The sequence below is a fragment of the Ranitomeya imitator genome, chromosome 4 (assembly GCF_032444005.1).
Source record: "Ranitomeya imitator isolate aRanImi1 chromosome 4, aRanImi1.pri, whole genome shotgun sequence".
Classification (NCBI taxonomy): domain Eukaryota; kingdom Metazoa; phylum Chordata; class Amphibia; order Anura; family Dendrobatidae; genus Ranitomeya; species Ranitomeya imitator.
The window spans coordinates 371,196,813-371,220,675 of record NC_091285.1 but is presented as its reverse complement, the minus strand read 5'-3'; positions in this window follow the sequence as shown (position 1 = coordinate 371,220,675).

The following is a 23,863-nucleotide window of genomic DNA, read 5'->3' as shown; positions in this document are numbered from 1 at the left end:
GATGCGCATGTAGTCTTGGTGTGACGACTTGCAATGCTGCAGGAAGATGTATCCAGTCGGCGTAGGAGTATGCAGGGGGGAAAGAACCCGATACAGAGTCCGCTGCTTGCTGTTGCGGAGTTGCTGTTACGTGACACCTGGGGAGCCCCGGCCGAAGGCATCCCTGGTTACCGCGGGGAGAAGATGGCTGCCGGCGGCCGTTCGCGTGTGCCTGAACTGTGACGTCACAAAGGGTACGCAGCGGCGTTGGGGCCAAAAAGTAATGACTAAACCAATGCGTTTCGAAGGCAAACGGCCTTCTTCATTACTGGTAAAAAAAAAAAAAAAAATCCCCACGAAAATGTTATTTTAGCCCCACATTTAATATTTTCACAAGTATAAACAGAAGAAAATGGAACCCAAAATTTGTTGAGCATTTATTCTGAGTACACTGATACCCCATATGCGGTTGAAAACTACTTTTAAGTCACAGTGTAAAGCTCAGAAGGGAAGAAGTTCCATATTGGAGTTCAGATTTTGCTACACTTGTTTGAGGGTGCCATGTCACATTGGCAAAGACCCTGAGGTGCCAGAACAGCAGAAACCCTTAAGTGACCCTATTTCACAAACTACACCTTTCAATTAATTTTTATATGGGTGCAGTGATCATATTGACACCACAGGTAGGTTACAAAATGTTATACCATTATGCAGTGAATACAAAAATTTCATTTTTACCACCAAAATGTTGCTTTAACCCCAGATTTTATATTATCACACTGGGACATGGGTAAAAATGGCACCAAAATTTGTCCCACAATGTCTACTGAATATGACAATACCCTATATCTGGCTATACAGTACTTCTTAAGCCACACGGCGAGACTCGGGAGGGATGGAGCGCTATTTGCCTTCTGTAACACAGATTTTCCTAGAATAGTTTGCAGACTCCATATACAGACCCCTTAAGTGCTAGAAGAGCAGAATACCCCCTAAGTGACACCATTTTAGAAATTATAGCCCTTTGGGAAATTATGTGCAGGTGTAGTGACGATTTTGACTCCATGGATGTTTTCCAGAAACAGGCAGCAGTGGATGTTGCTAAGTGAAAATTGCAAACTGCCATTGTAGTGACCATTATGTTGCAGTGACCAATACATTATGCCCATCTCATGCTTTTGGAGACACGCACCCATAAATTAGGCCTTTTTTTGGAGACTTATATGGAAACCCCAGTGTAAGCGTTCAGCGTGATGCATAGGATAAATGTGCACCGAATCTTACTGCAATCTTTGGGAGGCAGAATTAACAAATCAACAGCAGATGAAGAATTGGTTTTATTTAGTTTTTACGCCGTTCCTCGTGCGGTATAACTGATTAGATGACTTTATTGTTTGTGCGATTACAGAGATATAAATTTGGTATCATTTTTTTGTTTGGCTGCTGTGACATACTAAAAGATTCTTTTTATTGCAGAAACTAGTTTTTGCATCGCCGTATTTTGAAAGTTATAATTTTTCCATATTTCAGCCAACAGATTTATGTGACTTAATTTTAAACATGATTGGAGTTGCATTCAGCACCCGCTGTGTATAGAAAAAATTGGAGTCCGGCTCAACAGGACTGGATTTTCCTTTTCTTTTTATTTTTCAAAAGATATTACAGTGCATACAACAGAAAAATGTACATGGTCGACAAGACCCAGTCGACGCATTTCAACTGCATTAGGCACTCTTACTCAAGTAGTCATGAGTAGGGTTGAGCGAAACGGGTCGAAAATATTCAAAAGTCGCCGACTTTTGGCAAGTTCGGGTTTCATGAAACCCGACCCGACCCCTGTGTGGGGTCGGCCATGAAGTCGGTGATCTTTTGAATCTAGAATCGGAATTCCGATACCGATTCACGATATGTTTAAGATATCGGGAATTGGTATCGGAATTCAGATTTAAGTGTAAAATAAAGAATTAAAATAAAAAATATTGCAATACTTACCCTCTGACGCGCCCTGGTACTAACCGGGAACCTTCCTTCCTTAGAATCAGCCTTCCAGGACCTTGCGGTGACGTCGCAGTGACGTCGCGGCTTGTGATTGGCCGCGCGGCTGCCCATGTGACCGCTCGCGCGACCAATCACAAGCCGCGACGTCACCGCGACGTCACCGAAGGTCCTGGAAGGGCTGATTCTTAGGAAGGAAGGCTGCCGGAAAGAAGCAAGGGTATATACTCACCCTCGGACGCACCCTGCTTCTTTCCGGCAGCCTTCCTTCCTAAGAATCAGCCCTTCCAGGACCTTCGGTGACGTCGCAGTGACGTCGCGGCTTGTGTTTGGTCGCGCGAGCGGTCACATGGGCGGCCGCGCGGCCAATCACAAGCCGCGACGTCACCGCGACGTCACCGCAAGGTCCTGGAAGGCTGATTCTAAGGAAGGAAGGTTCCCGGTTAGTACCAGGGCACGTCAGAGGGTAAGTATTGCGATATTTTTTATTTTAATTCTTTATTTTACACTAAAATATGGATCGCAGGGCCTGAAGGAGAGTTTCCGCTCCTTCAGACCCTGGGAACCATGGAAACCCAATGCACTGCATTGGGTTTCGAGTTTCGCCCGACCCCGACTTTTTTATAGGATCGACCGATTTCACTCGACCCGACTTTTGAAAAAGTCGGGTTTCGTGAAACCCGACCCGATCCTATAAAAGTAAAGGTCGCTCAACCCTAGTCATGAGTAAGACTGCCTAGTGCAGTCGAAACGCGTCGACTGGGTCATGTCGACCATGTACATTTTTCTTTTGTATGCACTATAATTTCTTTTGAAAAATAAAAAGAAAAGGAAAATCCAGTCCTGTTGAGCCGGACTCCAATTTTTACTATTTTCCTTGATGCGAGGCAAGGGCAAGGCTGGGATTTGAGCCCCAGGTGGATGAGCATAGAGCAACTAGTTGAGCTGGAATCAAGTTTCTATACCCGCTGTGTATACTGTGTTTAAAATTAAGAAATAAATTTAAAAAATGGCGTGGGTAACATCATAGAGGTTACCACTGGTTACTGAAGCTGTGGCTCCCACTCTCAGTTCACTGTGAGCTGCTCGATGAATTGCGATGACCTCAAAGAGATCACTACTAGCAACATCAGAAAATACTCACGGTGCTAGCAGTAACATCATGAAGGTTACCGCAGTTCTTAAGCCGCTGACAGTGAACTGAGCGTGGGAACCTCAGCTTCAGTGACTGGCAGTAACCTCTATGATGTTACCCACGCCATTTTTTTTAATTCTTAATTTTAAACAGGATGTACACAGAGGTTGCTGAATATAACTCCCATCATTGTCGCCCAGTTGCGTTGATCTCAGAGAGACCAGGCGACAAGGATGAGAACTGTCTTCAGCACCCGGCACCAGGGATCAATGCGAGATGTACTGCTTTTTCCCAGGCACCGGTACGTGTCACACGGATGACACACAGATGTTATTGGTGTGTCATTCATGTGCACATGTGCCGCACACATTTTATCTGTGTGTTTTTATCTAAAAAAAGGACATGTCTGCCGGTATTTCACATGAACACATGACCCTTGTGAAAAACCCGACATGTGCGCACCACCATTAAATACAATGGGAGTGCTTTTGTTCATATTTGCGGTACTTAAAAAACTGACTGCATAAGGACACAAAAACGGAAGTGTGAAGGCGGCCTTAGACCTCTACAGGACTATTAACTAACACAGTCAGAAAATTTTCAGGATCAAAAATGTTCAAAGATGCCTATGACTTTAAAATTTATAGATGAATACGTAGACTATGAGTGGTAATTAGGCTTCAGAGACCTGGATGATATTTTGGATATACTGTACATTTGTTTATTGCAGTGGCCCTGTTTAACCTGCTCGCTTCCACAGTCTTCACTTTTAGTCATGCAGAACAGCTTCAGTGCTATAATACTAGCATCAAGAGAAAGTTCACACAATCATTATTCAACTGACACTCCTCTCATCATAATTGGTATATTCTCTGTTCATCATAAATGTGTCATTGAGCCTAAGGGATGACTGAGAAACCTCTTTCTTCATATAAGCATTAACTAAAAAATTAATCCTAGTGGTCAACATAATGAAAGGCTTGTTTTCCTGTTCTCTTTCTTCCTGCTACAGTTGGATTCAAACAATTCAGAAATTATGTGGTCAAACAGAAATCATGGCTGTTGTGTTCATAACATTTCTTTGTATGTAATTGCAGGGTATAGACAAGTGCTATCAACTGCATTTGCTAAACAGGTCATGTATTAAAGGGAATCTGTCAGTACTATTCATTGGCCTAAGCCATCTACATGGGCATGTAGGTCATAGGAAATTGAAAAAAGTGATACCTTGATATCTAAGATCTGACATCTCCTTCAAGAGAAATCCATGATTTTCTTATATGTAAATGAGTTGTTCAGGTTATGGGTTGGACACTGATCAACATGAGAATCTGCCTGCAGAGATTATTTTATATGAAAGGAGCGTTACCAGTGTGATGTGTAATGGCCGCTCTCTGCTCTCCTTATCTTACTGCAGAGCTGTGTGTGTTTATAACTGACACATCTGCAGGTTCCTCTCAGCTTCAATGTCACAGGCAGTCAGTGTTACAATAGAACAGAGCTGTGCGAGCTGCAGCAAATGTGTTTGTAAGGTGACAAAGTTCTGTTCTATGTCTCCTGTTAGTTACATGTTACACACTGGTAACTCCCCCTCATATAAAATAAGCTCTGGAGACAGATTCTCATGCAGATCAGTGTCCGGCCCATAGCCTGGAACAGCTTAGTCACGTATATGAAAAACATGAACTTCTTTGGAATAAGATATCAGATCATAGACATCAAAGTATGATGTTATTCAGCTTCCTCTGACCTACAAGCCCATATAGACGGCTTAGGAGGGTTGATCCTACTGACAGATAGGCTTTAAGTGGAGAGTCCTATGTGACTTGTATGTTTAAATATCTGTAGTTCCCGCTTAACAACTATTTATATCTCTCAATATTTCAGATTTTTTTTTTAAGCTTTTTAGATCTTGACCATAGATTACCTACAGTGCTTACAGGAAAATCTATGGTAGGTCTGAGAGAAATTAATTTGGCAACTTTGATCTGGTAACCAGATAAAAAAATACCTGAACATACTGTATTATCAGCCCCATAGACTTCAATAGGTACAAAATCAGATATAGAAGTGTGAAAAACTGACTGAATGAGCTCTTAGTGCAGGCTGCTGCTTTCCCTCCCCTGAAAGCTCTGCCTCCTCCCTAAGAGTATGTGCACACGTTCCGGATTATTCGTGGATTTTTTGCATTTTTGCGCGTTTTTTCGGTGGCTTTCCGCGGCAAAAACGCTTAAAAAATGCATACATTAAGCATCTCATCATTTTTAATGGTTTCCGCAATTTTTGTGCACATGTTGCGTTTTTTTTCCGCAAAAAAACACATGCGGAAAAATGCGCAGCATGTTCATTAATTTTGCGGATTTTATGTGGATTTCCCACTATATTATTGCATTGGGAACCTCCGGAAAAAAGCACGAAAAATCCGCGCAAAATATGCGATAAAAACGCACATGTGCACATACCCTAAAAGTCTATCAACTGTGATGCTGTGACCCATGCTGCAGTTAGGGGGTGCTGTGTGGGCGCCTCAGGATACACATGTAGGCGTAACTGTAATGGTGATAATGAGATAGTGACTGACTTTATTGTAAATGGCCGGTGTGTGTCGCTGAGGGAGTCTGCGCTGTAAGCAAGTAATGTTGTTGTTCTGGGACCTGTAGTCCTACAATTATTTGTATAGCTGTAAAGAAAGGCTTACAGGGTTAGTTGGAGAGCTGGGCGGGTCTGACTAATCACACACACCTCCCACCTATGGGAGTGGTTACAAGTACATAATGTGACCAGGGTTTGGGTCACATGGTCTCTGTGGTAGAGAGTGTATGGACCTGAATAGTCTGTTTGTTAGATCCTGGAAGGTCTCTGTGTTGGTAGATCCTGGGAGTTGGATCAGATCCCTGAAGAGCACATGGTGAGGCCTTGGATCTGAAGGCTTGTGTTGGAAGATGCTGGCAGTAGCACTTCCGGAATAGCACATCCTGTGTTGGAAAATCCTGGGAGTAGGACTTCTTGAATAGCACATGGAGTGGCCATGTATGCAGAGTCTGTGAAGGCACTACATTAGGGGAGCTACCGTCCGTCTGAAGATCTGGACTGTCAGGTGGCCTGGTGAGCAAGGCCTCGTCCGGGACGGTGATCCCAGTTTGGCAAGCTTCCCTGGGAGAGAGAGTACTGACAGGGTTCAGGGTGTGGATCAGGAGCTCCTGGAAGGTAACCCAGAGTATGGGGAACAGTGTGCACTGACAGGGGGTCAGTTAATGAACTGTGTGGTCACCCATGGTAACTGAACGGAGTAAGTACCAGCATGTTTAGAGACTGCAACCTAATGTCGTGTGTTGGTGCCTGTTGTGCTCCATGGACATTAGTGAACTGTTTTCCGTGCGTTCGACCATGGTAACTGGACAAAGAGGTCCATCGTGTTTAGTGACTGCGGTTCAAAGCCGTATGTGAAGTATCTAAGATAAAGCTGCAACTTAATGTCATCTGTTGGTGCTTAGAGTAAGTGGGAAGTCCATGGGGTGTACCCCAGGGAAGGGGTGGTGTCCCTAAAAGTGGGTGGTGACCCAAACAGGGATAGTTGCCCAAAAAGGGTTGGAATCCCAAAAGGGGGCAGTAGCCCAAACAGGGATAGTTGCCCAAAAGGGGTGGAGTCCCAGGGAATAGTAGTTTCCCAAAAGGGGCCAAGCGTCCCAAAGGGGTGCCGCAGATGAACTATTGCCCTGGGCAAGTGCATTATGTGTGTCCAGTCTGCTGTTGTGAATTCTGTGGCAGAGCTCCCTCCTGTGGTCACAAGTGGTACTTCGGCTGATTCTCTCTGTGAGCTTCTGTTGGTGGAGGGAAGTGGTACTGCGGCTTCTGAGTTTCCTCCCTCAGGTGATCTGGTGAGGTCGTTAGGTGCTTCTCTACTTAACTCCACCTAATGCTTTGATCCTGGCTTCCTGTCAATGTTCCAGTGTTGGACTTGCTTTTCCCTGGATCATTCCTGTGGCCTGCTGCTCTGCATAGCTAAGTTCTTCTTTGCTATTTGTTTGCTATTTTTTCTGTCCAGCTTGTCTATTTTGTTGCTGGAAGCTCTGGGACGCAAAGGGTGTACCTCCGTGCCGTTAGTTCGGTACGGAGGGTCTTTTTGCCCCCTTTGCGTGGTTTTCTTTAGGGTTTTGTGTAGACCGCAAAGTTACCTTGTCTATCCTCGATCTGTTAAGAAAGTCGGGCCTCACTTTGCTGAATCTATTTCATCTCTACGTTTGTCTTTTCATCTTAACTCACAGTCATTATATGTGGGGGGCTGCCTTTTCCTTTGGGGTATTTCTCTGAGGCAAGGTAGGCTTATTTTCTATCTTCAGGCTAGTTAGTTTCTCAGGCTGTGCCGAGTTGCATAGGCAGAGTTAGGCGCAATCCACGGCTGCCTCTAGTGTTGTTTGGAGAGGATTAGGGATTGCGGTCTGCAGAGTTCCCACGTCTCAGAGCTCGTTCTATGATTTTGGGTTATTGTCAGATCACTGTATGTGCTCTGACCGCTATGTCCATTGTAGTACTGAATTGCCTTTCATAACAGTACAGGAAACCAAAAGTACTAATGATTCTCAATAGAGGGAAAAAAGAAGTTCTGAGACCATTTTTTTTTCTTTGCACTGTGTTTTGTCTTTTTTTTCCCCTAGACATTTGGGTGGTACAGTACACAGGTGTAGCGATGGACATTAGAAGTCTGTCTTCATTTGTGGATCAGCTCTCGGCAAGAGTACAAAAGATTCAAGACACTATTGATCAGAAAGCTATGTTGGAACCAAGAATTCCTATTCCTGATTTGTTTTTTGGAGATAGAACTAAGTTTCTGAGTTTCAAAAATAATTGTAAATTATTTCTGGTCTTGAAACCTCGCTCCTCTGGTGATCCAGTTCAACAGGTTTTGATTGTTATTTCTTTTTTGCGCGGCGACCCTCAGGACTGGGCATTTTCTCTTGCGCCAGGAGATCCTGCATTGAGTAATATCGATGCGTTTTTCCTGGCGCTCGGATTGCTGTACGATGAACCTAATTCAGTGGATCAGGCAGAGAAAAATTTGCTGGCTCTTTGTCAGGGTCAGGATGAGATAGAGGTATATTGTCAGAAATTTAGAAAGTGGTCCGTGCTCACTCAATGGAATGAATCTGCGCTGGCAGCTATGTTCAGAAAGGGTCTCTCTGAAGCCCTTAAGGATGTCATGGTGGGATTTCCTATGCCTGCTGGTTTGAATGAGTCTATGTCTTTGGCCATTCAGATCGGTCGACGCTTGCGTGAGCGTAAATCTGTGCACCATTTGGCGGTATTACCTGAGCATAAACCTGAGCCTATGCAGTGCGATAGGACTTTGACCAGAGTTAAACGGCAAGAACACAGACGTCTGAATGGGCTGTGTTTCTACTGTGGTGATTCCACTCATGCTATCTCTGATTGTCCTAAGCGCACTAAGCGGTTCGCTAGGTCTGCCACCATTGGTACGGTACAGTCAAAATTTCTTCTGTCCGTTACCTTGATCTGCTCTTTGTCATTGTATTCTGTCATGGCATTTGTGGATTCAGGCGCTGCCCTGAATTTGATGGACTTGGAGTTTGCTAGGCGCTGTGGTTTTTTCTTAGAGCCCTTGCAGTATCCTATTCCATTGAGAGGAATTGATGCCACGCCATTGGCCAAGAATAAGCCTCAATACTGGACCCAGCTGACCATGTGCATGGCTCCTGCACATCAAGAGGTTATTCGCTTTCTGTTGTTGCATAATCTGCATGATGTGGTCGTGTTGGGGTTGCCATGGCTACAAGCCCATAATCCAGTATTAGATTGGAAATCCATGTCGGTGTCCAGCTGGGGTTGTCAGGGGGTACATGGTGATGTTCCATTTCTGTCAATTTCGTCATCCACCCCTTCTGAGGTTCCAGAGTTCTTGTCTGATTACCGGGATGTATTTGATGAGCCCAAGTCCGATACCCTACCTCCGCATAGGGATTGTGATTGTGCTATCAATTTGGTTCCTGGTAGTAAATTCCCAAAAGGTCGACTGTTTAATTTATCCGTGCCTGAGCACGCTGCTATGCGCAGTTATGTGAAGGAATCCCTGGAGAAGGGGCATATTCGCCCGTCATCGTCAACATTAGGAGCAGGGTTCTTTTTTGTAGCCAAGAAGGATGGTTCTTTGAGACCTTGTATAGATTACCGCCTTCTAAATAAGATCACGGTTAAATTTCAGTACCCCTTGCCATTGTTATCTGATTTGTTTGCTCGGATTAAGGGGGCTAGTTGGTTTACCAAGATAGATCTTCGTGGTGCGTATAATCTGGTGCGAATCAGGCGAGGAGATGAATGGAAAACTGCATTTAATACGCCCGAGGGTCATTTTGAGTATCTAGTGATGCCATTCGGACTTGCCAAAGCTCCATCAGTGTTTCAGTCCTTTATGCATGACATCTTCCGAGAGTACCTGGATAAATTCCTGATTGTGTACTTGGATGACATTTTGATCTTCTCGGATGATTGGGAGTCTCATGTGAAGCAGGTCAGAACAGTTTTTCAGGTCCTGCGTGCTAATTCTTTGTTTGTGAAGGGATCAAAGTGTCTCTTTGGTGTGCAGAAGGTTTCATTTTTGGGGTTCATCTTTTCCCCTTCTACTATTGAGATGGATCCTGTTAAGGTCCAAGCCATCCATGATTGGACTCAGCCGACATCTCTGAAAAGTCTGCAAAAGTTTCTGGGCTTTGCTAATTTTTATCGTCGCTTCATCTGCAATTTTTCTAGTATTGCCAAACCATTGACCGATTTGACCAAGAAGGGTGCTGATTTGGTCAATTGGTCTTCTGCTGCTGTGGAAGCTTTTCAAGACTTGAAGCGTCGTTTTTCTTCTGCCCCTGTGTTGTGTCAACCAGATGTTTCTCTTCCGTTCCAGGTCGAGGTTGATGCTTCTGAGATTGGAGCAGGGGCTGTTTTGTCGCAGAGAGGTTCTGATTGCTCAGTGATGAAACCATGCGCTTTTTTTTCAAGGAAGTTTTCGCCTGCTGAGCGAAATTATGATGTGGGCAACCGAGAGTTGCTGGCCATGAAGTGGGCATTCGAGGAGTGGCGTCATTGGCTTGAAGGAGCTAAGCATCGCGTGGTGGTATTGACTGATCATAAGAACTTGACTTATCTTGAGTCTGCTAAGCGGTTGAATCCTAGACAGGCTCGTTGGTTGCTGTTTTTTGCCCGTTTTGACTTTGTGATTTCGTACCTTCCGGGCTCTAAAAATGTGAAGGCGGATGCTCTGTCTAGGAGTTTTGTGCCCGACTCTCCGGGTTTGTCTGAGCCGGCGGGTATCCTCAAGGAAGGAGTAATTGTGTCTGCCATCTCCCCTGATTTGCGGCGGGTGCTGCAAAAATTTCAGGCTAATAAACCTGATCGTTGTCCAGCGGAGAGACTGTTTGTCCCTGATAGGTGGACGAATAAAGTTATCTCTGAGGTTCATTGTTCGGTGTTGGCTGGTCATCCTGGAATCTTTGGTACCAGAGAGTTGGTGGCTAGATCCTTTTGGTGGCCGTCTCTGTCGCGGGATGTGCGTGTTTTTGTGCAGTCCTGTGGGATTTGTGCTCGGGCTAAGCCCTGCTGTTCTCGTGCCAGTGGGTTGCTTTTGCCCTTGCCGGTCCCGAAGACGCCTTGGACACATATCTCTATGGATTTTATTTCTGATCTTCCCGTTTCTCAAAAGATGTCAGTCATTTGGGTGGTCTGTGATCGCTTTTCTAAGATGGTCCATCTGGTACCCTTGTCTAAATTGCCTTCCTCCTCTGATTTGGTGCCATTGTTCTTCCAGCATGTGGTTCGTTTACATGGCATTCCAGAGAATATCGTTTCTGACAGAGGTTCCCAGTTTGTTTCAAGGTTTTGGCGAGCCTTTTGTGGTAGGATGGGCATTGACTTGTCTTTTTCCTCGGCTTTCCATCCTCAGACTAATGGCCAGACCGAACGAACCAATCAGACCTTGGAAACATATCTGAGATGCTTTGTTTCTGCCGATCAGGATGACTGGGTGTCCTTTTTGCCTTTGGCTGAGTTCGCCCTTAATAATCGGGCCAGCTCGGCTACCTTGGTTTCGCCATTTTTCTGCAATTCTGGGTTCCATCCTCGTTTCTCTTCAGGACAGGTTGAGTCTTCGGACTGTCCTGGTGTGGATACTGTGGTGGACAGGTTGCAGCAGATTTGGACTCATGTAGTGGACAATTTGACCTTGTCCCAGGAGAAGGCTCAACGTTTCGCTAATCGCAGACGCCGTGTGGGTCCCCGACTTCGTGTTGGGGGTCTGGTTTGGTTATCTTCTCGTCATATTCCTATGAAGGTTTCCTCTCCTAAGTTTAAACCTCGTTTCATTGGTCCGTATAGGATTTCTGAGGTTCTTAATCACGTGTCTTTTCGTCTGACCCTTCCAGATTCTTTTTCCATACATAACGTATTCCATAGGTCATTGTTGCGGAGATACGTGGCACCTATGGTTCCATCTGTTGATCCTCCTGCCCCGGTTTTGGTGGAGGGGGAATTGGAGTATATTGTGGAGAAGATTTTGGATTCTCGTGTTTCTAGACGGAAACTCCAGTATCTGGTTAAATGGAAGGGTTATGCTCAGGAAGATAATTCCTGGGTTTTTGCCTCTGATGTCCATGCTCCCGATCTTGTTCGTGCCTTTCATGTGGCTCATCCTGGTCGGCCTGGGGGCTCTGGTGAGGGTTCGGTGATCCCTCCTCAAGGGGGGGGTACTGTTGTGAATTCTGTGGCAGAGCTCCCTCCTGTGGTCACAAGTGGTACTTCGGCTGATTCTCTCTGTGAGCTTCTGTTGGTGGAGGGAAGTGGTACTGCGGCTTCTGAGTTTCCTCCCTCAGGTGATCTGGTGAGGTCGTTAGGTGCTTCTCTACTTAACTCCACCTAATGCTTTGATCCTGGCTTCCTGTCAATGTTCCAGTGTTGGACTTGCTTTTCCCTGGATCATTCCTGTGGCCTGCTGCTCTGCATAGCTAAGTTCTTCTTTGCTATTTGTTTGCTATTTTTTCTGTCCAGCTTGTCTATTTTGTTGCTGGAAGCTCTGGGACGCAAAGGGTGTACCTCCGTGCCGTTAGTTCGGTACGGAGGGTCTTTTTGCCCCCTTTGCGTGGTTTTCTTTAGGGTTTTGTGTAGACCGCAAAGTTACCTTTTCTATCCTCGATCTGTTAAGAAAGTCGGGCCTCACTTTGCTGAATCTATTTCATCTCTACGTTTGTCTTTTCATCTTAACTCACAGTCATTATATGTGGGGGGCTGCCTTTTCCTTTGGGGTATTTCTCTGAGGCAAGGTAGGCTTATTTTCTATCTTCAGGCTAGTTAGTTTCTCAGGCTGTGCCGAGTTGCATAGGCAGAGTTAGGCGCAATCCACGGCTGCCTCTAGTGTTGTTTGGAGAGGATTAGGGATTGCGGTCTGCAGAGTTCCCACGTCTCAGAGCTCGTTCTATGATTTTGGGTTATTGTCAGATCACTGTATGTGCTCTGACCGCTATGTCCATTGTAGTACTGAATTGCCTTTCATAACAGTCTGCTATATGAACTATCTACCCGGCGAGAGTTTACGGGGGTGTGTGTTGTGAATTCTGTTGTTAAGCTCCCTCCTGTGGTCATGAATGGTACTTCGGCTGGTTCTGTCCATGGGCTTCCTCTGGTGGTTGTGAGTGGGGCTGCGGCTTCTGAGGTTCCTTCCACAGGTGACGAGGTTAATTCGTTAGCTGGCTGCTCTATTTAACTCCACCTAGATCATTGCTCCATGCCACCTGTCAATGTTCCAGTATTGGTCTAGTTCGCTTCTGGATCGTTCTTGTGACCTGTCTTCCCAGCAGAAGCTAAGTTCCTGCTTGTTTTTCTCTGTTTGCTATTTTTTCTGTCCAGCTTGCTATTTTGATTTTTGTCTTGCTTGCTGGAAGATCTGGGACGCAGAGGTAGCGCCTCCGCACCGTGAGTCGGTGCGGATGGTCTTTTTGCGCCCTCTGCGTGGTCTTTTTGTAGTTTTTTGTGCTGACCGCAAAGTTACCTTTCCTATCCTCTGTCTGTTCAGTAAGTCGGGCCTCACTTTTCTAAATCTATTTCATCTCTGTGTTTGTAATTTTCATCTTAACTCACAGTCATTATATGTGGTGGGCTGCCTGTTCCTTTGGGGAATTTCTCTGAGGCAAGGTAGGCTTTATTTTTCTATCTTTAGGGCTAGCTAGTTCCTTAGGCTGTGACGAGGTGACTAGGGAGCGTCAGGAGCGCTCCACGGCTATTTCTAGTGTGTGTGATAGGATTAGGGATTGCGGTCAGCAGAGTTCCCACGTCTCAGAGCTTGTCCTGTATTATTAGTAACTATCAGGTCATTCCGTGTGCTCTTAACCACCAGGTCCATTATTGTCTTCACCACCAGGTCATAACAGTACAGGTGGCCAAAAGTATTAATGCATCTCAATAGAGGGATAAGAGAATTTCTGAGACCATTTTTTTTTCTTTGCAGTGTGTTTTGTCTCTCTTTTCCCCTTTACCTCTGGGTGGTTCAGGATTCAGGTGTAGATATGGACATTCAAGGTCTATCCTCTTGTATGGATAATCTCACTGCAAAGGTACAAAACATTCAAGATTTTGTGGTTCAGAATCCGAGGTTAGAGCCTAGGATTCCAATTCCTGATTTGTTTTTTGGGGATAGATCTAAGTTTTTGAATTTCAAAAGTAATTGTAAATTGTTTCTTGCTTTGAAACCTCGCTCCTCAGGTGACCCTGTTCAACAAGTGAAAATCATTATTTCTTTGTTACGTGGCGACCCTCAAGACTGGGCATTTTCCCTTGCGCCAGGAGATCCGGCATTGCGTGATGTTGATGCATTTTTTCTGGCGCTTGGATTGCTTTATGATGAACCAAATTCAGTGGATCAGGCAGAAAAAATCTTGCTGGCTCTGTCTCAGGGTCAGGATGAGGTAGAGATATATTGTCAGAAGTTTAGGAAGTGGTCTGTACTCACTCAGTGGAATGAATGTGCGCTGGCAGCAATTTTCAGAAAGGGTCTCTCTGAAGCCCTTAAGGATGTCATGGTGGGATTTCCCATGCGTGCTGGTCTGAATGAGTCTATGTCTTTGGCCATTCAGATCGATCGACGCTTGCGTGAGCGTAAAGTTGTGCACCATTTGGCGGTATTATCTGAGCATAGACCTGAGCCTATGCAATGTGATAGGACTTTGACCAGAGCTGAACGGCAAGAACACAGACGTCAGAATGGGCTGTGTTTTTACTGTGGTGATTCCACTCATGCTATCTCCGATTGTCCTAAGCGCACTAAGCGTTTTGCTAGGTCTGCCACCATTGGTACGGTACAGTCGAAATTTCTTTTGTCCGTTACTCTGATTTGCTCTTTGTCATCCTATTCTGTTATGGCATTTGTGGATTCAGGCGCTGCCCTGAATTTGATGGACTTGGAGTTTGCTAGGCGCTGTGGTTTTTTCTTAGAGCCCTTGCAGTATCCTATTCCATTGAGAGGAATTGATGCTACGCCTTTGGCCAAGAATAAGCCCCAGTACTGAACCCAATTGACCATGTGCATGGCTCCTGCACATCAGGAGGATATTCGCTATTTGGTGTTGCATAATCTTCATGATGTGGTCGTTTTGGGGTTGCCATGGCTACAGGTCCATAATCCAGTATTGGATTGGAAATCTATGTCTGTGTCCAGCTGGGGTTGTCAGGGGGTACACGGTGATGTTCCATTTTTGTCTATTTTGTCATCCACCCCTTCTGAAGTCCCGGAGTTTTTGTCGGATTACCGGGATGTATTTGATGAGCCCAAATCCAGTGCCCTACCTCCTCATAGGGATTGCGATTGTGCTATCAATTTGATTCCTGGTAGTAAGTTTCCTAAAGGCCGACTGTTCAATTTATCTGTGCCAGAACACGCCGCTATGCGGAGTTATATAAAGGAATCCTTGGAGAAGGGTCATATTCGCCCGTTGTCGTCACCATTGGGAGCAGGGTTCGTTTTTGTGGCCAAGAAGGATGGTTCTTTGAGACCTTGTATTGATTACCGCCTTCTTAATAAGATCACAGTCAAATTTCAGTACCCTTTGCCGCTGCTGTCTGATTTATTTGCTCAGATTAAGGGGGCTAGTTGGTTCACCAAGATAGATCTTCGTAGTGCGTATAATCTTGTGCGTATTAAGCAGGGCGATGAATGGAAAACAGCATTTAATACGCCCGAGGGCCATTTTGAGTACCTGGTTATGCCATTCGGGCTTTCCAATGCTCCATCAGTATTTCAGTCCTTTATGCATGACATCTTCCGAGAGTACCTGGATAAATTCCTGATTGTATATTTGGATGATATTTTGGTCTTCTCGGATGATTGGGAGTCTCACGTGAAGCAGGTCAGAATGGTGTTCCAGGTCCTTCGTGCTAATTCTTTGTTTGTGAAGGGGTCTAAGTGTCTCTTTGGAGTTCAGAAGGTTTCATTTTTGGGTTTCATTTTTTCCCCTTCTACTATCGAGATGGACCCTGTTAAAGTCCAGGCCATTTATGATTGGACTCAGCCGACATCTCTGAAGAGTCTGCAAAAGTTCCTGGGCTTTGCTAATTTTTATCGTTGCTTCATCAGTAATTTTTCTAGTGTTGCTAAACCATTGACTGATTTGACCAAGAAGGGTGCTGATGTGGTCAATTGGTCTTCTGCGGCTGTGGAAGCTTTTCAGGAGTTGAAGCGTCATTTTTCTTCTGCCCCTGTGTTGTGTCAGCCAGATGTTTCGCTCCCGTTTCAGGTCGAGGTTGATGCTTCTTAGATTGGAGCAGGAGCTGTTTTGTCACAAAGAAGTTCTGATGGCTCGGTGATGAAACCATGTGCCTTCTTTTCTAGAAAGTTTTCGCCTGCTGAGCGCAATTATGATGTTGGCAATCGAGAGTTGTTGGCCATTAAGTGGGCATTCGAGGAGTGGCGACATTGGCTTCAAGGAGCCAAGCATCGCGTGGTGGTCTTGACGGATCAATAGAATTTGACTTATCTCGAGTCTGCCAAACAGTTGAATCCTAGACAGGCTCGTTGGTCATTATTTTTCTCCCATTTTGATTTTGTGGTTTCGTACCTTCCGGGCTCTAAGAATGTGAAGGCTGATGCCCTGTCAAGGAGTTTTGTGCCCGACTCTCCGGGTGTTCCTGAGCCGGCGGGTATTCTCAAAGAGGGGGTAATTTTGTCTGCTATCTCCCCTGATTTGCGGCGGGTGCTGCAAAAATTTCAGGCTGATAGACCTGACCGTTGCCCAGCGGAGAAACTGTTTGTCCCTGATAAATGGACTAGTAGAGTTATCTCTGAGGTTCATTGTTCGGTGCTGGCTGGTCATCCTGGAATCATTGGTACCAGAGATTTGGTGGCTAGATCCTTTTGGTGGCCGTCTTTGTCGCGGGATGTGCGTTCTTTTGTGCAGTCCTGTGGGACTTGTGCTCGGACTAAGCCCTGCTGTTCTCGTGCCAGTGGGTTGCTTTTGCCCTTGCCGATCCCAAAGAGGCCCTGGACGCATATTTCTATGGATTTTATTTCGGATCTCCCTGTCTCTCAAAAGATGTCGGTCATTTGGGTGGTTTGTGATCGCTTCTCTAAGATGGTCCATTTGGTACCCTTGTTTAAATTGCCTTCCTCCTCTGATTTGGTGCCGTTGTTTTTCCAGCCTGTGGTTCGTTTACATGGCATTCCGGAGAACATCGTTTCGGACAGAGGTTCCCAGTTTGTTTAGAGGTTTTGGCGATCCTTTTGTGCTAGGATGGGCATTGATTTGTCTTTTTCCTCGGCTTTCCATCCTCAGACAAATGGTCAAACCGAACGAACTAATCAGACTTTGGAAACATATCTGAGATGTTTTGTTTCTGCTGATCAGGATGATTGGGTGTCCTTTTTGCCTTTGGCTGAGTTCGCCCTTAATAATCGGGCCAGCTCGGCTACTTTGGTTTCGCCGTTTTTCTGCAATTCTTGTTTCCATCCTCGTTTCTCTTCAGGGCAGGTTGAGTCTTCGGACTGTCCTGGTGTAGATACTGTGGTGGATAGGTTGCAGCAGATTTGGACTCATGTGGATGGCAATTTGACATTGTCCCAGGAGAAGGCTCAACGTTTCGCTAACCGCCGGCGCTGTGTGGGTCCCCGACTTCGTGTTGGGGATTTGGTTTGGTTGTCGTCTCATTATGTTCCTATGAAGGTTTCCTCTCCTAAGTTTAAGCCTCGTTTCATTGGTACGTATAAGATTTCTGAGGTTCTCAATCCTGTGTCATTTCATTTGACCCTTCCAGCTTCTTTTGCCATCCATAATGTATTCCATAGGTCGTTGTTGCGGAGATACGTGGCGCCTGTGGTTCCATCCGTTGATCCTCCTGCCCCGGTGTTGGTTGAGGGGGAGTTGGAGTATGTGGTGGAGAAGATTTTGGATTCTCGTATTTCGAGACGGAAACTCCAGTACCTGGTCAAGTGGAAGGGTTATGGTCAGGAAGATAATTCCTGGGTCTTTGCCTCTGATGTTCATGCTGCCGATCTGGTTTGTGCCTTTCATTTGGCTCGTCCTGGTCGGCCTGGGGGCTCTGGTGAGGGTTTGGTGACCCCTCCTCAAGGGGGGGGTACTGTTGTGAATTCTGTTGTTAAGCTACCTCCTGTGGTCATGAATGGTACTTCGGCTGGTTCTGTCCATGGGCTTCCTCTGGTGGTTGTGAGAGGGGCTGCGGCTTCTGAGGTTCCTTCCACAGGTGACGAGGTTAATTCGTTAGCTGGCTGCTCTATTTAACTCCACCTAGATCATTGCTCCATGCAACCTGTCAATGTTCCAGTATTGGTCTAGTTCGCTCCTGGATAGTTCTTGTGACCTGTCTTCCCAGCAGAAGCTAAGTTCCTGCTTGTTTTCTCTGTTTGCTATTTTTTCTGTCCAGCTTGCTATTTTGATTTTTGTCTTGCTTGCTGGAAGCTCAGGGACGCAGAGGTAGCGCCTCCGCACCATGAGTCGGTGCGGAGGGTCTTTTTGCGCCCTCTGCGTGGTCTTTTTGTAGTTTTTTGTGCTGACCGCAAAGTTACCTTTCCTATCCTCTGTCTGTTCAGTAAGTCGGGCCTCACTTTGCTAAATCTATTTCATCTCTGTGTTTGTAATTTTCATCTTAACTCACAGTCATTATATGTGGGGGGCTGCCTGTTCCTTTGGGGAATTTCTCTGAGGCAAGGTAGGCTTTATTTTTCTATCTTTAGGGCTAGCTAGTTCCTTAGGCTGTGACGAGGCGCCTAGGGAGCGTCAGGAGCGCTCCACGGCTATTTCTAGTGTGTGTGATAGGATTACGGATTGCGGTCAGCAGAGTTCCCACGTCTCAGAGCTTGTCCTGTATTATTAGTAACTATCAGGTCATTCCGTGTGCTCTTAACCACCTGGTCCATTATTGCACTCACCACCAGGTCATAACAGGTGTGCCCTTTTGATGCATGAGAAGGAAATGTGTAGACTGGTCGATTCTGGGAGCCAGAGGACTCTAGTTAAGGTTGCACCCTAGGGATTTGAAATACCCAATAGGAAGGTCATTGTCACCTGCATTCATGGGCGCACTAAGGGCTATCTTATGGCCAGGGTGGTCCTCGAGACCGCCAGGGACACAGTGAAATCCATGATGTCACTGTAGTCTGAAACTTAACCTCTCCGGTGATAATAGGCCGGGACTCTGGGCCATTCTCAGACTTGTGGGAGAGGGGAGCTCCTCTACAGCTGGAGCATGGAGGGCTCTCGGCTGATGGAGTTGCATACTTAAAAGCATTAATACCTTCCAAAATTGACGGGTTAGATGTCGGGTTGACCAGTGGGAAGGGTGCATCTGCCCAACTTACAGACATGATGTCACCTGATGTGTACCACAAGATGACCGTGGTAGCCATACCAGAACGTATGACCAGATGGAAGTGTGGGTCTGACCAATTCTGGGACTTGGCAGAGGTGACCAAATGTGTGACCGTTGAAGACTGGGAAGCTCCAGGAATGGTATCTGACACCGTTAGAAATGGGGACTGCTGGTACCAGGATGACCGATTGGGTGGTGACTCCCATTCAGATAATGATGTGGTAGTTAAACAAAGTGGAGCTGACACCCAGATAGAGAGTAATTTGGTGGTTCACCATAATGTGGGGTGTGACACAGACTCCGGGGGTGACTGTGAGAAAGTAAGGGAGTACAGTAAAGAAGAGATCCACAAGGAGGGCAAGTCCTCCCGTCGCCGGGCCACAAAGAAGTTGTTCAAGTGACTCTTGCTGATAATAGAAGGTTGTGTACTTCTACTTCTCATATGAGTTCTCTTTCAGACGCTGAAAAGATCGGAAAGGAAGGTGTCGTGTCGATGCCCCCAGCAACCACTAGGTTGGAGGCTGATGACCGGCCAGTTGATGGCGCTGTAGGAGAAGAAAACCTGGAGAGCGCTGGTGGAGTGAGAATCCACGGAGGTCATGAGGAACTGACCTGTTGTAGACCCACATCTGCGGTGACAGAGAGGGGTGAAATAACGGAGTATGGTGAAGGCTCCATACCTGATGCTGAAGAGCTGGAGTTCTCTGAAGTTACCAAGAGTCGAGAGGTACCTAAGGATGACCGGACCGAGAACCCAGCAGAGACCCTAGAGGTGGTCAAAGGTGATAGACGGAAGACCCAAGAGAGAGTTGAACCTGCGGATGCAGGAACAGGTGGGCAAGTTGGCCCATCTGAAAATATATTTAAAGAAGTGATGGTGCGACACATGCTAACCAAAAGAGAACAGGATCACAAAATAGAGCTGATTAAAGGGAACTTGTCACCCCCCAAATCGAAGATGAGCTAAGCCCACCAGCATCAGGGGCTTATCTACAGCATTCTGTAATGCTGTAGATAAGCCCCCGATATATCCTGAAAGATGAAAGATAGAGGTTAGATTATACTCACCCAGGGACAGCCCGGTCCAGTTCTGATCCGATGAGCGTCGCGGTCCGGTGCCTCCCATCTTCTTACAATGACGTCCTCTTCTTGCATTCACTCTGCGGCTCCGGCGCAGGCGTACTTTGTCTGCCCTGTTGAGGGCAGAGCAATTTACTGCAGTGCGCAGGTGCCGGGAAAGGTCAGAGAGGCCTCTTTTTCTCATCTTTCAGGATACTGTACATCGGGGGCTTATCTACAGCATTACAGAATGCTGTAAATAAGCCCCTGATGCTGGTGGGCTTAGCTTACCTTCGATTTTGGGGGTGACAGGTTCCCTTTAAAGAGACAGTGAAAGAACATGTCGAACAAGTAAGGGTCCTGAGACAAGTGGCTGAGCTGAAGAAGGAAGTCTCTAAGCTCAGAGGTAACCTGTCAACGTGGCAAAGCGTGACCAAGAACCTAAGAGAAGTGCTCAGAGAAGCATTAAGAGGTCCTCTACAAGAGAAAGAGGTGGTGATCGCAGGCAGACTTACCGCGGCAGTGCCAGATTGGTAATGAGGCGGAGCTACCAATGCCCAGCTTGGCGAAGGCCCATGCAGAAGATAAAGTAGAGAAAGAGTTGGCACTAAAAGTAGAACAAGACAGTCACCCGGTCGTGGCAGATGTCTTGATGGATATGTCCGAGGCAAAACGGGAGTCGTCCGTCTGTGAAAAAAGTGAGCCCTTGCTCTTCAAGTGCGTGATAGAAATACCCGAGGACGTTCGGAATGCATGTACCAGTGAGGATGTGCATAAGGCCTTTAAAAAGGCAGTAGAGGCATATAGTCTGAACTGGACACCAGAGACAAAACAGTTGGTGATACTGCCGGCTGGGGAAGTCACAGTGAAGCGGGTGGCTATCCTGAAGGATATGCACCTACAGTGCCTCCGCACGAAATAGATGATCCTGTTGAGAAATAAGGAAGCCACTCGCTGTTTGGAGCAGGCCAGGAAAGCTCAAAGTCGGCTGGGCTTTGTGGAAGACATCGTTCAAGTACCCAGAAATCTGGTGGGGAAAGTCATTGGAAGACTTGGAAAGGTGATGCAAGAACTCGTGAATAGATCTGGTGTGGCAAGAGTGTGGATTCCAGCTGACGACGAAGCCCAGGTAGCTGGCGAAGAAGGGATGGTACCATTTATCATTGTTGGCTCAATGGAAAGCCTTACGTATACACTGTGTTCCAAATTATTATGCAAATTGGATTTAAGTGTCATAAAGATTTAATTGTTTTGTTTTTCAAATAAACTTGTGGATGGTATTGTGTCTCAGGGCTCAATAGATAACTGAAATCAATCTTAAACACATGTGATAATTAGTTTTCCAGGTGATTCTAATTAAAGGAAAACTACTTAAAAATGATGTTCCACATTATTAAGCAGGCCAAAGGTTTCAAGCAATATGAGAAATAAAAAGGATCTCTCTGCTGCTGAAAAGCATTAAATAGTGCAATGCCTTGGACAAGGTATGAAAAAATTAGATACTTCACAAAAACTTTGTGATCGTCATGCTGTGAAGAGATTTGTGACTGAAACAGAGCACAGACAGAGTTCATGCAGATAAAGGCATAATGAGGAAGGTTTCTGCCAGACAAATTCATTGGATTAAGAGAGCAGCTGCCAAAATACCATTACAAAGCAGCAAACAGTTATTTGAAGCTGCTGGTGCCTCTGGAGTCCCTCGAACCTCAAGGTGTATGATCCTTCAAAGGCTTGCTGTGGTGCATAAACCTTCTATTCAGCCACCCCTAAACAGTGTTCATGAGCAGAAACGGTTGCAGTGGGCCCAGACATACATGAAGACTAATTTTCAAACAGTCTTGTTTACTGATGAGTGTCGAGCAACCCTGGATGATCCAGATGGATGGAGTAGTGGAAGGTTGGTGGATGGCCAACATGTCGCAACAAGGCTGCAACATCAGCAATGAGGTGGATAAATCATATTTTGGACCAGAATCATGGGGAACCAGCTGGTGGGGCCCTTTAAGGTTCCTGAAGATGTGAAAATGACCTCTGTAAAGTAAATAGCGTTTCTGTCCTGACAACTTTCTTCCATGGTCTAAAAGCAGAAATGTGCCTTCAGGAGCAAAATCTTCTTCATGCATGACAATGCCCCATCTCATGCTGCAAATAATACTTCTGAGTCATTGGCTGCTATGGGCATAAAGGGAGATAAACTCATGGTTTGGCCACCATCTTCTCCTGACCTCAACCCTATAGAAAACCTTTGGAGTATCATCCAGCACAAGATCTATGAGGGTGGGAGGCAGTTCACATCAAAACAGCAGCTCTGGGAAGCTATTATGACTTCATGCAAAGACGTACAAGCAGAAACTCTCCAAAAACTCAAGAATGCAAGAATTGTGAAGGTGATATCAAAGAAGGGGTCCTATGTTAACATGTAACTTGGCCTGTTAGGATGTTTTGGAGTTAAATAGCTTTTTTGTTCAGTGAATGTGACCTCCTAATGCTGCAAATTCCACAAATTAGCATTTTCAGTTCTTTAACCCCTTCCCGACCCATGACGCCACGTAGGCGTCATGAAAGTCGGTGCCAATCCGACCCATGACGCCTATGTGGCGTCATGGAAAGATCGCGTCCCTGCAGATCGGGTGAAAGGGTTAACTCCCATTTCACTTGATCTGCAGGGACAGGGGAAGTGGTAGTTTAGCCCAGGGGGGGTGGCTTCACCCCCCCGTGGCTACAATCGCTCTGATTGGCTGTTGAATGTGAAACTGCCAATCAGAGCGATTTGTAATATTTCACCTATTATAACTGGTGAAATATTACAATCCAGCCATGGCCGATGCTGCAATATCATCGGCCATGGCTGGAAACACTAATGTGCCCCCACCCCACCCCACCGATCGCCCCCCCAGCCCTCCGATCTGTCCGGTACACTGCTCCGGCTCCCCTCCGTCCTGTGCTCCGCTCCCCCCGTGCTCTTGTCCGCTCCCCCCGTGCTCCAATCACCCTCCCCGTGCTCCAATCACCCCCCCTGCACTCCGATCCACCCCCCTCCGTGCTCCGTTCCACCCCCCCGTGCTCCGTTCCACCCCCCCGTGCTCCGTTCCACCCCTCCCGTGCTCCGATTCACCCCCCCATGCTCCGATCCCCCCGTGCTCCCCCCCACCCCATCATACTTACCGATCCTGCCGGGGTCCGTCCGTCCTCTCCCCGGGCGCCACCATCTTCCAAAATGGCGGGTGCATGCGCAGTGCGCCCGCCGAATCTGCCGGCCGGCAGATTCGTTCCAAAGTGCATTTTGATCACTGAGATAGATTATTTCTCAGTGATCAAAATAAAAAAAATAATAAATGACCCCCCCCTTTGTCACCCCCATAGGTAGGGACAATAAAAAAATAAAGAATTTTTTTTTTCCACTAATGTTAGAATAGACACAATTCACTGGCATACATAGTCTGTCTTGATTGTATCATAAATTGATAACAACACTAACCATGTGGATCAAGACAGACTTAGGACCATACATGGACAACTGCACATAGAGATAATACCAAAAAGCACCAAACAAGCAGTCAAAGAAACGTCCGATAATGAAAAATAGAAACAAACTTTATTGAATTAAAAACACAGGTGCACAGCATGGCGGGCATACAGATCCCCTACACAGGCCCGCATACCCATCTCACATACAGGGACCAGGCTGTAGTGCAACGCTGTTCGCAACATATGAGCCCATTAATAGCATATACGACCCTATGGACAAATATCCAAAACAGAATACATGGTACATACCACAGTCATGTATCACCGAACATGTGCACGACAGCCCAGTCCTCCCCGACGCGC